General features: G+C 33.5%; 1 protein-coding gene across 3 annotated transcripts in view; it reads left to right on the top strand.

The window, feature by feature from the left end:
- adarb1b (adenosine deaminase RNA specific B1b) overlaps positions 1–18,346 on the top strand; it is a 178,034-nt gene that overhangs the window by 116,997 nt on the left and 42,691 nt on the right. The gene's annotated exons all lie outside the window — the stretch shown is intronic.

The following is an 18,346-nucleotide window of genomic DNA, read 5'->3' as shown; positions in this document are numbered from 1 at the left end:
TGGGTAAACCAATTTAGAAATATATATATTTTTTAAAAAGAATAAAAAAATTGAAATCTTGGAATGTCTGCAGGTCCTTAAGTGTCTTAAATGCACTTTCCTATATTCTTATAGTAATAGCTTTTTATTATTATTATTATTATTATTATTATTATTATTATTAAATGTTGTTTATATTTAATGTTTTATTTTATATTTAAAATTTAATATTGTAAGTATCCAAAGTTGAATCAGCAATTTAATTAATTAATTAATTTATTTATTTATTTAGTTATTTAATCTACTTGGAAACAGGAAGAACAAAGATCACTCACAAGCATGCTGGAATTCTATTGAATTATTAATAGATTTTATATGCAATTGAGTTTTGTTTATATTACGTTACTAAAGCACTGAAGATCATTTATATTTTTTATGCAATGTTCTGCAGACATCGTCCCTGCTATCTGACAGACACTATGAATCCTGAGATGTCACACTTGTCTCTTTGACAGCTGTCGAGAGCAAAAACGAATCTGACTGTGGGCTGCTATTGAAGGCACTCTCTCGCTGTCAGTCATGTCACATGATGGTGGTATTTTGGAGAGGAGTGGACTTATTCAGAGTCTCCTGGAAGTTAGGAAATGTCACTTTCAGCAACTTTAACTTTGTACTTGCTTAACTCCTCTCTTTTTTAATGTCATTTTAAGGGTAATTTTAAAATGTTCTGATTAACTCGTTTCCATTTAGGTAGGTGTGAAATCTTATTTAAAATGGGAATCATATTTTAAAGGCTATTTTTTTTTTCTTTTGCACAGTAATCTGATTTTATACGAAGAACTGAAGTGTGTAGAAATGCAAAGTTAATTAGCTGCTTTTTGCGGTAGGTAATGGAATTAAAGTTTGTGAAAGTCAGTTTGAGATCTATATTTCAGCTTCTTTGCCCGAATCTGCCTTAAAGGCTTTTTTGGAAGTTTTCATCTTTCTTAGTTAATGTGTGTAATAATTCTGCCCTACTTTGGAAAATTACAGTACTTGGTGTTTAGTATTTAGTAAGTATTTCACTTCTGATATTTATGCTTGCCTTTTCAAATGCACCCTGATTATGCAGTTAAATCACATTGGCTGTAATGAATGTGCTGTCAGCATGTGGTGTGGCATTGAAAATCACAAATATGACATGGTGGTTAAAATGAGGTTTAAATTATAAGTACAGTCAAGCCAAAATGTATTCAGACATCTTCAACATTTCTCACATTATCACTGTTTATTCCCTATAGCTTAGAAAATGGTGATAAGATATGACAAGAACTCAGAGTTAAACTGTGTCAGAACAAATTCATCTTGATAGTGTCAGGTAACTTTGATAGAAAGGTATGTAATGAATTCGGTTGAGCTGTCAGCTGTTAAATTTAAGTACACAATTAGATAATACCAATTTAGTTCAACCTACCATTCTTCAAGATGTTTGTCATTTAATATTTGATTTTTATTGTTATTTTTCATTATTTTATTTTAAATTTATTTCATTTTCTGTTTTTTATTATTTATTTAAATTTTATTTATTTATTCATTCTTGTTTTATTTTTCATTCAATTTTACTGCATTTTTCTATTTTTATTATATTTTCTATTTTTATTTGTATCATTTATTTTTATTGTTTCAACGTCCCTCACACCCCTAATGCAGCCTTATTTTGTATTTTTTTTTTATTCTTATTTTATTTTTCATTCAATTTCTTTCATTTTCAATTTTTTATTATTTGTTTATATTTTGTTTATTTTATATGGTGTTCTATTTTTATTGTTTATTTATTTGTTTTATTTATTTTATTTCATTTTTAAATGTTATTTCTGTTTGTTTTTGTTTTGTTTTTTACATTTTAAAAGTTTTTCTCTGAAGATATTTTTTTTCAATAGTTTTATTGTTGATTTGAAATACAAGTATTATTTTTTTAGTTGTTTTTGCCTTTTGAGTCATTGTGGATGTATTGTTTTCATTGCATTCTGGGATTGGCTTATCCGTAAGGAATATTGGTAACACTTTAGAATAGGGAACACTTATTGACTATTAACTACGACTTTTCCCTCAGTAAATTCTTAATTTGCTGCTTATTAATAGTTAGTAAGGTAGTTGTTAAGTTTAGGTATTGGGTAGAATTAGGTTAGAATAAGGTCATGCAGAATAAGGCATTAATATGTGCTTAATTACCACTAATAAATGCCTAATATTCTAGTAATATGTGTGCTAATAAGCAACTAGTTAAGAGACCCTAATATAAAGTGTTACCGGAATATTTGCAATTCTGCTTTAGAATTTGGCCGAAACGAAGTATCTTAGACAGCAGCATAGTCATGCATAATTATATGGCCTTTGCATCAGGAGTGCATTAAAATGCTGTCTAAGTAGTCGGCTCACTAGGTTTTGGAGCACAGCTCATGTGTTTGTCCACCTGTCCGGGAGCGGGGTGAGGTATTGGGCGTCACACTCGGGCGGTGTGCGGATGAGCCCAGGCAGGAGGTGTGGAGGCAGCCGCTGAGGTGTGCGTTTAGAGGAATTATCCGAGCATTCACAGTTTGCCTTTGCATTCTGAGACCTGTCATCCAAGCAAATCCTGCGCTGCTGAAGTGGCGTTTTCAGCGTGCCTCACACCCCTAATGCGGCCTGGCAACTTAAGTCGGCTTTGTCAAACCCGTGAGTTTGTCTCCTCCTCTTATCTGAGGCCGGATGCTGAAAGGAGGCAGAAAAACGGAGGCGTGATTCTCTTTAAGAAGTCTTCTGCTAATGTAATTCCCTCACTCACAGGCCTGATTGGGCCACATTGTGTCGGCGGTGTCTCTCTGTGCGGTTGACGCCTGACGTTGAGCTGGATCGGAGTTATCTTTGGAACTTTAGGGGCTTTGCGTCACTCATGGTTCCTGCTGCATTGGTGGTAGTAATGAAAGTGCTGTGAGGATGTGGTGTGGCTTTGAAAATCACAAACATGTGACACATTATAGTTGTGTTTAAATAGTTGGTTTAAAATTAGGTGTGAATAATAGTCCAAGCATTGAATCTGTATACATTTCTGCTCATAAGTTTACATACCATTTGATTTGATCAGTTTATTGTATTGTTTTTATTTTATTCTATTCTTTTTCTTTATTTCCTTAGGGAGAAAAATATTTTTTTACTTCTTCCTGAAGATGATGCATAAATATAACTACAGTTATTGATTTTGTGGAGGAAATGCATGATGATAAGGGAATCAATCATGTGTAAACCAGTGTTGCTATTGTTACATAAACATAAGGCTACAAAAAGTCATTTTTTATTAATTCAGATAAAGGTAAAATAAAATATAAATATTAGATGAATAGCTTAAAACTCTTAAATAAAGTTTAGAGATGAGATATGAAATATAAGTTTAATCTGAAGTACTAAAATGGAAAAATAGATGAAAGCTAAATAGAACAATTTAAAAAAACACACAAAAAAAGACAAAATCACAAAAATACTAAAACTTATACTAAAATTAAAAACGAAAAGCTATTTTTAAATATTAATAAATACTAATTATAATTATACAAAAATAAACTATAGTTTTTGTTTATTATTATTATTTTGTCCCATAGAAAATATATATAAATATCTGATGTGCAGATTTTTCAGGACAGTACTGAAATACATAATACAATTGTTATTCTTTTCTTTTTCTTTTTTTTTAATGCAAAAAATCTTGCAGATTCTACAAAGACTATGAATGCATTAGGGATGTAGTTGAGGTTCATTTGAAGGCTCTCCAGTGGGCCACTGATGACATGTGGAGGAGAGTTTTCTGCCCAGCCAGCAGACTGGAGGAAATGAAGCTTCTCTGATGGAGTGAAGGGAGCGTGTGCGGTCTGATAATGGTGTATCTGGGGACGATCACTATTGCTCTGCTCACTTTATTATGCTGTATGAACACACACAGCAATGTTCTGTACATACATCACTCTTTAGAATGTGTGAATGTCTGAAACATTAAATATTTTTGGTCACTCACCTAATTATCTATAAACATGTTGATAATTTAACTTCAACTAAATTGCTCCGAAAGATTGAATTGAGAAAACTGATTTTTGTATCTACGGTGTAACGCCCTTGAGGCAATGCTAAGAATGATGAAATGTTTTTTTCAAACCCTAGTGTTTGAAAGCAGAATTATACATTCTAAAATGCAAATGACATTTCCAGGAACTTGCTTGTTTATTTGGCTGTTATTGCTGTGAATTTTTCTTAAAATGCACTAAAATGAGCAGATTAAGTACAAAAAATAGTTACTGCTAATGTAATGTAATAAGTTTATCTAGTTACCCAGTTGGCAATACTTAGTCAATCAGACAATTGATTCATAATTGAAAGCAATTAAAAGAGCAGTTCTTATTCCCCTAAAGTGATACCATTAAGATTTTTTTTTTTCTTTACTCATTGATTGAATGAGGTCTTGCAGCTGGAAAACAGAGACGATCCTCAGCTCTCCAGTCTAAGAGAGAGTCACAGCAGCACATGGTTGAGATGGCATATATAGCCTGGATCAGTGAGGAAGAGGCGTCTGGAGTGTGTGTGTGTGTGTGTGATACCGTTGTCATCCCTCCATCCGTTTGTTTCTCAGGCTCATTACCTGCAGGTTGCAGTCTGAATATCTGCTAATGTTTCTGAAATAATTCTTAAACAAGCTGCCCGCCCACATTTAATGACTCACTCACTGCAGACCACCAACACTCATCTCTCTCTCTCTCTCTCTCTCGCTCTCTCGCTCTCTCTCTCTCTCTGTATTTAGTTAATTGAATGTTGATTGAGCTCACATTCATCACGTCTTTCACTTGTTACCTTTGTCTTTTGTTCATTCGTTCTCGATCTTTCATTTGTCCATTCTGTCTGTTTTTTCATTCTTTCATTCTTCCTCTTAAATTTGTTTTGCTCTCTTCAGTTTGTTCTATTTCTTTGTTTGTATGTTTTCTTTCTGTCTTTTGTCTGTTTATCCATTGTGTTTTCATTGATTTTTTTCTTTGCTCTTGTTCTTTTATTAATTCCTTCATTCTGTAGGATGTTCATTATTTCATGCTTTCATGTATTTCTTTTTTATTATGTTGTATGTTTGTTTTTCATTTGTTTGCGTTTTGTTCTCATACTTTTGGTCTTTAATTCTTTTGTTTTTTATGCTTATTCTTCCCTTGATTTGTGCTTTGTTTAATTTTTTCCCATTTGTTCTTGTTCTTTCTTGTTAGTTTGTTTTGTTCCGTCTGTTTTTCTTTAATTAGTTTTCCCTAGTCATCCCTTTTCATTAGTCTTTCCTTTTTATTCTTTTTTCATTGTTTTGTTTTGCTCCCTTCTGTTTGTTCTGCTATTTCTTTGTTCTTTCATTCCTTTTTTTTTTTTTCTTTTTTTGGTTATATATATTTTTCTTATATTTCCTTGTTTCTGTTTTTTTTTTTTTTTTATTCTATTTGGTTATTTTAAGGTGTCCCTGTTACAGTGTAATTATACATTTAAGTGCTGAGAAATATTAATTAACTACATGCACTTACTACAGTATATGGTTAGGGTTAGGCTTAGGGTTACTTACAGGTAATTATGCATACTTTATTGTTAGTATAATAGTAAGTACATGTAATGATACCTTAAAATCAGGTTTTATCTTCTATTTATTTATTTAGTTATTTATCGGTTTATTTTTCTTTTGTTCATTCATTCATTATCTTGTATTTGGTTTCTTTTTTGTAGTTTCTTTTTTTGTTTAATTTTTAAGTCTTACGTTCTTACAAATGGAAAAAATTTACTTAAAGCTTGTATATATGATGCATTTTAAAAGTATTATTAATGTGTTAACTAGGCTTGTAATGCACCTTATAATGCATTGTATGATCTTATGAATAATTGTGACCACAGCTATAATGCATTATAAGGGGGCCATTTACACAGAATGCATTTTTCTGTTTCAATGCGCTAATTGTTTTTCTATGTCTCGCATCATTTGCACCGTCTCGCGTTTTTAGAGATGCCGTGTCAAGTTAAAAAGAATTTAAACTTTTACATAGCGCCATTTATGAATGTCAGTTGGACACTGTTCATTGTTACACCTTTGGAAAGTATAATGCAAAGGATCTGACAAGAACATTGTAATGCTTATACAGTTATTTGTAAAAGGATACAATGGATTACAATGGTCATTATGAATGAATTTATAATGCATTACGCATGTTGGCTTCAAGTAAAGTGTTAACCTTAATATTTCCATTTGTTTTCTCATTATTTTGTTTGTTTCATGCATTTGTTCTTTCCTTCATTTGTCTTTTTGTTTCAGTAATTCCATTAGTTCTCATTTACTGTCTTTTTATTTTATCTGTTTTTTTTTTTTCTTTCTGTCTGTCATTAATTATTGGGAAGCAGTTGAGACTGTGTTGACAGTATTAGCACATGTGCCTGTTTCCGCTGAGTCCCGTCCGTCTGTCCGTCCGTCCGTCTGTTTTATCTCCCTGTGATGTTTCAGATGCTCAGCGCTCCTGCCTGTCCATCACGTTCCCTTCAGAGCTGTTAATAACCCAGCCACCGGCTGTAAAATTCACCGGCTAATCCACTCAGGCATGTACACGCACCCAGCGCTGCCTTCCTCCCTGTGGATACTGGAGTAACTGACCTGGCCTTGAATTAGGAGTACAGTGATAGTCATCTGTTGTGAGCAGCGGGGCCGCTGAGGCGAGGAAAATAGGCAGGGAAGGAGACACGCTCAGAGAGAGAGAGAGAGCCAAAGACAAGAAAAGACAGGATGATACATAGTGCTGAGGCCAGCAAACTTCCTGTCTGTCCAGTGTAGGTTAGGAAAGCTGAGGATTAAACACACACACAGAGCTGGATATAAGCTCCAGGGGCTCATCTGTGCTCATAACCGAGATTTTGAAGCAATTTGTCATGCTTCAAGATGCCACATCAATCCTACAGTCCCACACAAGGAGTCACGCCTCTGAGGGCAAAACACATCTTTTTTCATTTTAAAAAGTAATGTGTATTCTAGCGATTTATTAGTATTTTAATTAATATATATTTTTAGTTGTATATTATTTTTGATAAATTCGTGTTCAATGTGTATATATTATAGTAGGTGCTTTGGAAGTGACTGTTTAAGGCAGGGTTCCCGCGGGTCCTTAAAAAGTCTTAAAAGGTCTTAAATTTACTTTATCAAATTTAAGGTCATAAAAAGTCTTAAATTGTCTTAATTATGATTTCAAGAGGTCTTCAATTTGGGTACAGACCAGAATCGCGATACAGCTTAATGTGACGATTAAACTTCAAAAGGCTATAAATAAAATATGAGCGCAGCACGTTTCAAAGTCGGGTGCTGCACTGCTTTGTGTTCTGCCGTTACCGGAAACCGCTCGAAAGCGCCTCCTGCTGGCAGAGAATGAATCTGCATGTTCAATAGGGCTGTTGTTATGAGTGGCGGAGGCTGTAGTTTCAGAACTGGATTTCTAGGACCCTATAGTTTTTGTTTGTTTGTTTGTTTTTAATTATTTTATTTATTTATTTATTTAGTTATTTATCGGTTTATTTTTCTTTTGTTCATTCATTCATTATCTTGTATTTGGTTTCTTTTTTGTAGTTTCTTTTTGTTTAATTTTTAAGTCTTACGTTCTTACAAATGGAAAAAATTTACTTAAAGCTTGTATATATGATGCATTTTAAAAGTATTATTAATGTGTTAACTAGGCTTGTAATGCACCTTATAATGCATTGTATGATCTTATGAATAATTGTGACCACAGCTATAATGCATTATAAGGGGCCATTTACACAGAATGCATTTTTCTGTTTCAATGCGCTAATTGTTTTTCTATGTCTCGCATCATTTGCACCGTCTCGCGTTTTTTAGAGATGCCGTGTCAAGTTAAAAAGAATTTAAACTTTTACACGCAGCGCCATTTATGAATGTCAGTTGGACACTGTTCATTGTTACACCTTTGGAAAGTATAATGCAAAGGATCTGACAAGAACATTGTAATGCTTATACAGTTATTTGTAAAAGGATACAATGGATTACAATGGTCATTATGAATGAATTTATAATGCATTACGCATGTTGGCTTCAAGTAAAGTGTTAACCTTAATATTTCCATTTGTTTTCTCATTATTTTGTTTGTTTCATGCATTTGTTCTTTCCTTCATTTGTCTTTTTGTTTCAGTAATTCCATTAGTTCTCATTTACTGTCTTTTTATTTTATCTGTTTATTTTTTTTTTCTTTCTGTCTGTCATTAATTATTGGGGAAGCAGTTGAGACTGTGTTGACAGTATTAGCACATGTGCCTGTTTCCGCTGAGTCCCGTCCGTCTGTCCGTCCGTCCGTCTGTTTTATCTCCCTGTGATGTTTCAGATGCTCAGCGCTCCTGCCTGTCCATCACGTTCCCTTCAGAGCTGTTAATAACCCAGCCACCGGCTGTAAAATTCACCGGCTAATCCACTCAGGCATGTACACGCACCCAGCGCTGCCTTCCTCCCTGTGGATACTGGAGTAACTGACCTGGCCTTGAATTAGGAGTACAGTGATAGTCATCTGTTGTGAGCAGCGGGGCCGCTGAGGCGAGGAAAATAGGCAGGGAAGGAGACACGCTCAGAGAGAGAGAGAGAGCCAAAGACAAGAAAAGACAGGATGATACATAGTGCTGAGGCCAGCAAACTTCCTGTCTGTCCAGTGTAGGTTAGGAAAGCTGAGGATTAAACACACACACAGAGCTGGATATAAGCTCCAGGGGCTCATCTGTGCTCATAACCGAGATTTTGAAGCAATTTGTCATGCTTCAAGATGCCACATCAATCCTACAGTCCCACACAAGGAGTCACGCCTCTGAGGGCAAAACACATCTTTTTTCATTTTAAAAAGTAATGTGTATTCTAGCGATTTATTAGTATTTTAATTAATATATATTTTTAGTTGTATATTATTTTTGATAAATTCGTGTTCAATGTGTATATATTATAGTAGGTGCTTTGGAAGTGACTGTTTAAGGCAGGGTTCCCGCGGGTCCTTAAAAAGTCTTAAAAGGTCTTAAATTTACTTTATCAAATTTAAGGTCATAAAAAGTCTTAAATTGTCTTAATTATGATTTCAAGAGGTCTTCAATTTGGGTACAGACCAGAATCGCGATACAGCTTAATGTGACGATTAAACTTCAAAAGGCTATAAATAAAATATGAGCGCAGCACGTTTCAAAGTCGGGTGCTGCACTGCTTTGTGTTCTGCCGTTACCGGGGAAACCGCTCGAAAGCGCCCCCTGCTGGCAGAGAATGAATCTGCATGTTCAATAGGGCTGTTGTTATGAGTAGCCGGAGGCTGTAGTTTCAGAACTGGATTTCTAGGACCCTATAGTTTTTTTGTTTGTTTGTTTGTTTTTTTAATTATTTTATTTTATTTATTTATTTTTTGCATGTATGTATTGTGTCAGGTCTTCCAGCCAGTTCTATCAAACCTTTACAATTAATCCAGAATGTGGCAGCAAAATTAATTTTTAATGAGCCAAAAAGAATGTAAGAGAGAATGAAGAACATCACACCTCTCTCTATTCTAATTCTATTCTTAAAAAAAAAAAAAAAAAAAACTAACATTAGCTTTTCTAATCTTTTTGTATTCTGTTTTCTTTTTATTTATTATACAATTAACAAAAGCAAAAAAGGCCTCTAACACCAGCTTGCTCTATTCTTTTTCTATGCTATGCTTTCTTTTTGTTTATTATATCATTTCAAAAAATCTCTTGCTACATGTACTGCGTTAGGCTAAATGAGACTTGTTATAGCACTTGCATGTCATTGCTCTTTTGTTGATTTTGATTGCTTCCATTGTCCTCATTTATAAGTCACTTTGGATAAAAGCATCTGCTAAATGACTGAATATTAGTGGCTCATACTATTTTATAGCACTTGGTATTCAATTCTGTATATTATTATTTTTAAGGAATTATGTAGTTATTTAATTGTATACACTTAATTATTGTCCTAACCAACTCCTAACTCTAAACATACCCGTTGGTAATCCTCTTGAAATATTTAACCTAATTTATTTCAATATTCAATACATTCTGGTTTAAAATTCAGTTTTCTTGGAAAGAAGACTTGTGTCTGTGCGAGACTTCAGTTAATTAGCTGCAGCGCTTCACGTCTGATGTGCTGTTTGTTTGCATCTGTTTGTTTGATGTTTGAATCAGGTCTCCTCTGTTGGAATAGATGGTGCTGTCCCAAAAAATAGGGTCCTATGCAGTGCTAGAACTGCAGCCTCCAGTATTGCAGGAACATTGGGTTGTTTTTGTTCAGACCAATGCAAAAATCGACCCATGTTTTTACCCTGCAAACACGCAGAGCTGTAAATGTGAACTGGTGGATCGATAAGGAGATAATTCATTATAAAAATCTAAACACTAAAATGTGTTTGTATGTTATTTAATTAATATGTGACCCTGGACCACAAAACCAGTCTTAAGTGTCAATTTTTCAAAATTGAGATTTATACATCATCTGAAAGCTGAATAAATTAGCTTTCCATTGGTGTATGGTTTGTTAGGACAATAGGACAACATTTGGCCGAGGTACAACTATTTGAAAATCTGGAATCTGAGGGTGCAAAAAAATCTAAATATTGAGAAAATCGCCTTTAAAGTTGTCCAAATGAAGTTCTTAGCAATGCATATTACTAATCAAAAATTTACTTTTGATATATTTACAGTAGGAAATTTACAAAATATCTTCATGGAACATGATCTTTACTTAATGTCCTAATGATTTTTGGCATAAAAGAAAAATCAATCATTTTTGACCCATACAATGTATTGTTGGCTATTGCTACAAATATACCCCAGCGACTTAAGACTGGTTTTGTGGTCCAGGCTCACATATAATAATTTATTGATAATTGTTTAAATTAATATAATTAATACTTTTGACTTATCCATTTTCTTAAAAAATGGTTTAATGGCTGAAATTTGAAGTGTATAATTTTATAAAACTTTTTGTTTCGTGAAAACGAAAACTTCTATCTGAACTGTAAATCATGCTTTTTACATTCATTTTACAGTTTACCATAGACATTGCCCTACCCTGCTCATATGGTATTAATTTTATTTGTGCAGGTCTTAAAAAAGGTCTTAAAAAATCTTAAATTTGAGCTTAAAAATCCTGCAGCAACCCTGTAAGGTTCAATACATTAATGTTTGTTAATGCAGTAGGTATCATGATTATTATTATTATTATTATTATTTTATTTTATTTTTTTGCAATGTTTAAATTACATTTACATTATTTGCTGTAAATTAATATTTATTCATAATCCTTTAACTAAAATTGTTTTACAATTATACATTGTTACAGTGTATTAAAATGTTAATGTTACAATGTTTTGTTAGTATATGTAGAAATTAACTAATTTGTTAACATTAATACTGTATAATACAAATATATTAATTTATATTATATTGATTTAATATTAATATTAATTATATTTAATATTAATTATATTCATTTAATATATTAATAACATACTTTATACTTGTTTCTCCTTCACTTCAGTTTTGTCATACTCATGAGTAGGCGTTCTGCCATATTTCAGAGTTTGCCTTTCTTGTGAACTTGGCACACACAAACACAAACATGCTTCTTACTGGCGAGAGATTCCTGCAATGTCAAGTTCACTCCAGTTAGTGGCGAGTGATCTGCTCATTAGCACAGAATCATATCTGTCTTTCTGTCCTCACTCTGATGTTTTCATCTACAGATCAGGGCGAGTGGTGTGCTAGTATTTTTTTGTTGTACTTCACAGCATTAGGACACCGTGTCCTAACCAGGCACTAAGTGACAAGTGATAAAAGGCGTCTATACAAGTGATTTTTTTTTCTTCTTTTTTTTCCGTCCCTAAGCAGTGAGCATAATGATTTTGTCAAAGACTTTTGGGATTTTTGAAAAGTTCCTTATGCTCACCAATGTACATTTATTTAATCAGAAATACAGTAAAAACAGTAATATTGTGAAATATTATTTTAAAGGGGTCATATGACGTTGCCAAAAAGAACATTATTTTGTGTATTTGGCGTAATGCAATGTGTTTATGCGGTTTAAGGTTCAAAAAACACATTATTTTTCACATACTGTACATTATTGTTGCTCCTCTATCCCCCTGTCTTTCTGAAATGCGCCGATTTTTACAAAGCTCATCGTTCTGAGAAGCGAGGCATGCTCTGATTGGCCAGCTATCCAGTGCGTTGTGATTGGCCGATTACCTCAAGCGTGAGATGGAAATGTTACGCCCCTTACCATATTGTGATGCAGTGACCCGTCGCGACGAAACAAAAACAATAAAACCCATTACGAACGAGGCATTTGTTGCATCCAGTGGGGACATAATTACTGATTATAATGACTTACACTGTCTTTTGACGTGTTACGTTGCATCACGCCGCGTAAACATTACCATGTCTGCATTTGTGATCGGAGAAACGACAAACAAGCGCTACTCTACACAGCTCAAAACACGCGTTTGAATAGTCAGTGGCAAATTCTTTAAATATGAAAACATACTTACAGGTAGTGTTGTCACGGCACCAAAATTTCAGTATTCGGTACCAATATCAGTGAAAATCCACGGTTCTCTGTACCAATTTTGGTACCAAAGCAAAACACTAAAACATGCTAATTAAAAAAACACATTATTTTTATTAATATAGTTAAACAAAAATAAACAAGTAATATGTCCACAAGTAATAAAAATATTTAAAAAGTTAAACAAGCTTCACCCAAAAGTTTGTCATATTTCTGCTGCTGCTGAAAAACAACTGTAAACTGTCTGTTTTAGGGTTTGCTGGTGTTTCATTATCTTCCTCAGCCTGCAGCTGTAAAAGGAAAATATAATATACTTAAGTAAAGAAATGGGCTGAGTCTGACTAAATGCAATATTAGATTATTGACAACAGCTAAAATAATTTCAGTAATTTCATTAAATAACAAACTTCGACTTTTATGATAAATTTAGATAAGATTACATATATTTTAAGACAAGTGTATATCAAATAGATGGAAACTGTAGTATTAAAAACACTTCACAATAAGATTCCATTTGTTAGATAACATGACCTATCAGTAAACAACAGTTACATAGCAATTATTCTTCTTGGGGTTAATTTCAAAATTTACTAATACATAAAATCAAAAGTTCAATCTGTTCAAATTATTTAATGAACAATTAATAAACATGAATAATGTTTATTATTCATCAGCGTCTCCACGACATGGCGGCAGCAGCAGCAACAACAAATCTCCGCACACCTTGACGTAGACATGTGGGGGTGTGTTTGAATGAGCCGTTTTAGGAGGGCGTGGTCGAGTCTTAACTTTTATAAAAGATAAATATCTCTTTGGCTTTGAGACTTTAGACTTTGCAATTTTACAGATCGTATATACAGATCAAGTGTTATAAACTGCACAAACAGTTTATAACACTCCAAAGAGAAAGGAAAACTTGAAATTGCATCATATGACCCCTTTAATTTAAAATCACTGTTTTTTTATTTGAATAAATTAATTTTATTTGTTTCTGTGATGCAAAGCTGAATTTTCAGCATCATTACTCCAGTATTCAATGTCACATTATCCTTCAGAAATCATTCTAATATGCTGATATACTGCTCAAGAAACATTTCTTATTATCAATGCTGAAAACAGTTGTGCTGCTTAATATTTTGTGGAAACATAAAAAAGATTCAGCATTATTTTGAGATATAAATCTTTTGTAACACTAATCAGTGTGTGTGGTATATATAATAACATTTATAAAATGCTGATAAACTTAGTCATTTGAAGTGATAATTCAAGATGTACATAAACTGCAGTGAAAACATATTTAGAGAATAAATTCCCAAGTCCATATAAAACGTTTTTTTTTTTTTTTAAATGAAGTATTTCATTAAATAAAAGAGCCATAATAGCTTTTCTAGTGGGTGCCACTTCCACTTAACACATAGGATGCGCAAAATTGTTTTAGCAATATATTTTAGTAAATTATGTCTGCAATGACCCAGAATACAACAGCAATGCTCTAGAAAGCACTCAGAACACTGCTTGTCAATATGGCCATCAGTTTTGTGCAGACAAGCAAGCACCACTAGTTTCCTTCAGAAAATGTGAAAATCTAGTTTGTCTGCTGATGTTAATAATCCCACAGCTACAGTATACTAGAACGGTTTTAATAGGGTCTTGTTCTGGCCGTCTCTCCTGGTGGTCTTCTGGCGTGAGGTTTGCAGGTACGCGTCTGGCAGCTGCTGTTCCCGCTTTGACAGCAGCTTCATTTATCAAGCCCCAGATATTAAGAGCCACTTTATGAAAGTGTGCCGTCGTGAGCTTTTGTGCAGGAAATCCTAAATGTATCTGCAGTCTAAAAAACCTGTAATTTGCGGAGAGGTAAAATGAGTGTTGGCAGACTAATTCCAATCTGTTATTGGTCATTAAAGTGCTGAAATTCAATAATGGAGCTGGATGTTCTCAGCAGCACCTGGTTGCCATGGTGCCAGTCGGTCGGCTGCTCGTGGGCCGGTCTGAGGTGGCTGCGCTCGTCTTCCCAACATGCCCGGCCCATCAGTTCTAATCAGGTGGAGCGACAGCCTGCCCCATCCGCAGGGACCCCTCTCCATTAGGTGCTCGGCCGGCCAGGGTCCGCCACACGTGTAGTCCATTAAACATCGTTACGCGGATGCAGAACCAGGCGAGGAGAAACTCTGGAGCCATGTTTGAGGAAAGACTGGACAGCGTGCATTAAGAGGACGAAAAGATTCTAGATTCTTTTGTCACATCATTTATTTCCCTTTACATTTATAGAGTAATTCAAAGTTGTTGCACCAAAAACAGTCATAAATTGAGAAACTCTCATAACATCTCTCTGAGAACATGCCCAGGTCATATTTCTGTGGAAGCCCATTTCTGCCACTGAATAAAAAATAAAAAAGGTTATTGCGACACTTTATCTCACAATTCTGACTTTTGCTATTCTCGCAATTCTGAGAACATATCAGTCTTCCTCCTCCCCCCTCAAAACTTTATATCTCACAATTCTGAGAAAAAAAGTCTATATCTCGCAATTCTGACTTTATTACTCGCAATTGCGAGTTTATATCACGCAATTCTGACTTTTTTTCACACAAAAAGATTTTTTTTTTCATAAAAAGTTGCAATAACTTTTTTTTTTTTTTTCATTCAGTTGGGGAAATGGGCTTCCATGTATTTCAGCCCAAAATATGTAAATATAGAATTATATATCTTAATTATTTATTTTGCATTGATTTTTTTTTTATTTCCCCCTTAAATTCTCATTACTGTACTGCAAAAAAAACTACTTAAACTAAAAAAGTTAAATATTTAGGCCTATACATTGCATTTATACAGCATTATGCTGATTTTAATTAATTAATTCTGTATTATAGTAAGAATTTAATAATTAAAAAACAAAATTATTTAAATCATTACTGTAATGAGAAAATTTGTGAATGAGAAAAAAAAGCTGAATTATCATGAAAATATCACAATGCAAAAATATTTACAGTTCTGAAAATAGAAAGATTTACTCAGATACAGCTCAGTTACTGCTTAAGGAAGCTTAACTGCTCAATTAAATTAATTCAGATATTACTTACAAATAAGGAGTAAAAATTGTTTTAGGAATTTAGATTTTCTTTTTATTTTATGTAATATAAATGCATTTATGTAGTTTCATTTAAATAGTTTTTTGAAATATTCACAAATGTTACTAAAGATAATTTCAAAATAAGCTAAATTGAACAAGATTTTAAAAAGTAGTTAAACAGTATGCAATAAAACTTAAAAGTAATATTAATAACAGTATAATAAAATATAAACTTATAAAAACCAAACTGAAGAGTAGACTGTAGATACAAGGTTGTTATACAAATGCCATATCTATAAAAAGATAAACATATCATGATTTATTTTTAAGGTTATTTTTCAGAAAAGACTACTCGAAAGTCAGTTTCTCAGTTTTTTTGATTTCCGGAACCAATATATGTAACAAATGTTGCATGTCCACAGCGCCCTCACACTGCATTTGTAATTATGTAGTTGCTTTATATGTCTTAATATTCCACCTTTTGCAGATAACAAAATTGATAAATGCCATGATGGAGAAAATATTGACTACTTCTGGAATGCAGGTCTGGGGCTGTAATGGAAGCGGATGCTCCTCTATTCTGGGAAGGACTCTTATTTCTTCATGGCTGTTTGAGGCAGTGGAGCGATCCATCTGTGTTAGGCCACACACAGGGGCCGCTGTGATGGCTTGGGCTCTGTGCTGAACTTTTGCACGTCTCATATCCCTCTCCATTTGCACAGCCCATCCATCTATGTCCACTCTCCCTCTCTCTTCTTGTCTTTTACTCACTCGTTCCCTCGCTCACACATGATTACTTTTCCTGCAGAGAGCCCTTTGACCTGTGGTAGAGACACCTCACAGGCTGGCTTAAGGGACACGTTTGCAGCCTTGAAAATGCAATTACCTACTAACTGAGAGTAGGTTTTAAAAAACATTTGTAGTTATCATTCTTACAAGGTGGAGGTGTATTGATATTTCTCAAATGTTGGTTAGGGCTTTTAGTATTAAAGGGATAGTTCACCCAAAAATCATTTACTCACCCTCAAGTTGTTCCAAACCTCTACAAGTTTTGGTTACACTTTATTTTAAGGTGTCCTTGTTACTGTGTAATTATAGATTTAAGTACTGAATTAACTACATGTACTTACTATATGGTTAGGGTTAGGTTTAGTGTTTGGCTTGGGGTTACTTGCCTGTAATTATGTGTAATTAAGTGTTATTATAATAGTAAGTACACGTAACACGTGTAACAAGGACACCTAAAAATAAAGTTTTACCCAAGTTTATTTCTTCTGTTGAACATGTGATATTTTGAAGAATGTTGGTAACCAAATAGTTGATGATAGCCATTGACTTCCATAGGATTTTTTTTCCATACTATGGAAGTCAATGGGTACCGTCAACTGTTTGGTTGCCAAAATTCAGCCTGATTTGTTCTACATACAAGCTAAACTGTGTTTTGTAGCTAATTGGGTTTAGTTGAGTTAGGTTTTTGCATCATAGTCTTACAAATAATTACAAAGAAATGGCAAGTAATGTGAAATTTAGAAGTAGAAGGACTGAAATAGCATAAATAAATATTTTTATTTTTTTCTTCAGTAGTCTGTTTTATGTACAACTTTATTTACATCTTCGGAAGATCTTATTCGAAAATGTGTATTTGCATGCATGGTCTTCTTTCTTGCATCTGTTTGCATAATTATTTGTGATTTGTTATTGTTTTTTTTGCATATACATATATCATTTCAAGCTGCCTATAAAGTGTGTAGTTTGTTCTAAGATGCATCCAGAAAGAATCCAGACCTAAGCTTGGCAAATCTATAATACTGTTTTATTTCTTGCCCTGGATGCATTTGTATTTCCTTTCGGAAATGCAAATCTAGTTTATTTTCAATCCCAAGCCTTCGCTGTGTCATATTTTCAGATTGCATTGCAGCATGAAAGAAAGAAAATGTTTAGCACAGACCTTGGCATAACTGTTTTCTTTGTCCCACTGCGTTTATTGTTAGTAAGATGAGGTCGTACAGTATCAAGGCCACTGGATACAATTAGCAAAATACAAGCTCAAGGCCGCTGGAGTCCTCCGAATCATCTCTCCTTTTTTAGAAATGTTCAGAAGCAGGCACTTTTCTTTTGGTTTCCTCTTAATTATTTTATGTAAATAGCTTTATTAATGACCATGGCCCTTGTGACTGACTGCAGGGCGCTGAAAATCAACATTTGCAGCTTCTCTTTTCCCTTCTCTTTTCTAGCAGTGTGTTTACATGCACTTAAAAAGTTTGATTTCAGTTTTTATTTATTTATTTAAGTTATGTAAGCACTTATGTTTTTTCAAGTCTGATTCTTTTGCACATAAACTGCCTTTCAAAGCTTTCAGGGTGAAAGTGCCAATAAATATTTTTGCATTGTTACAAAAGATTTCCATTTCAAATAAAAGCTAAACTGACCCTTGGTCATTTATTGAACGGTGAAGAAGTTTCAAAATGTCAATATTGTAGCTCCAACCTTTCCGTAATTTTTTTTTTTTTTAATCTTTTTAAATGTTTGTTTGAATTTTATAAAATGTTATGAAATCAGCATTAGAATGATTTCTGAAGGATCATGTGACACTGAAGACTGGAGTAATGATGCTGAAAATTCAGCTTTGCATCACAGGAATAAATTACATTTTAAAATATATTCAAATAGTAAATAATTATTTTAAATTATAATAATATTTTGCA

Source organism: Onychostoma macrolepis, chromosome 09 (genome assembly GCF_012432095.1).
Source record: "Onychostoma macrolepis isolate SWU-2019 chromosome 09, ASM1243209v1, whole genome shotgun sequence".
Classification (NCBI taxonomy): Eukaryota; Metazoa; Chordata; class Actinopteri; order Cypriniformes; family Cyprinidae; genus Onychostoma; species Onychostoma macrolepis.
The sequence above is the reverse complement of the archived record's forward strand: the minus strand, read 5'-3'. Positions and strand labels throughout refer to the sequence as shown.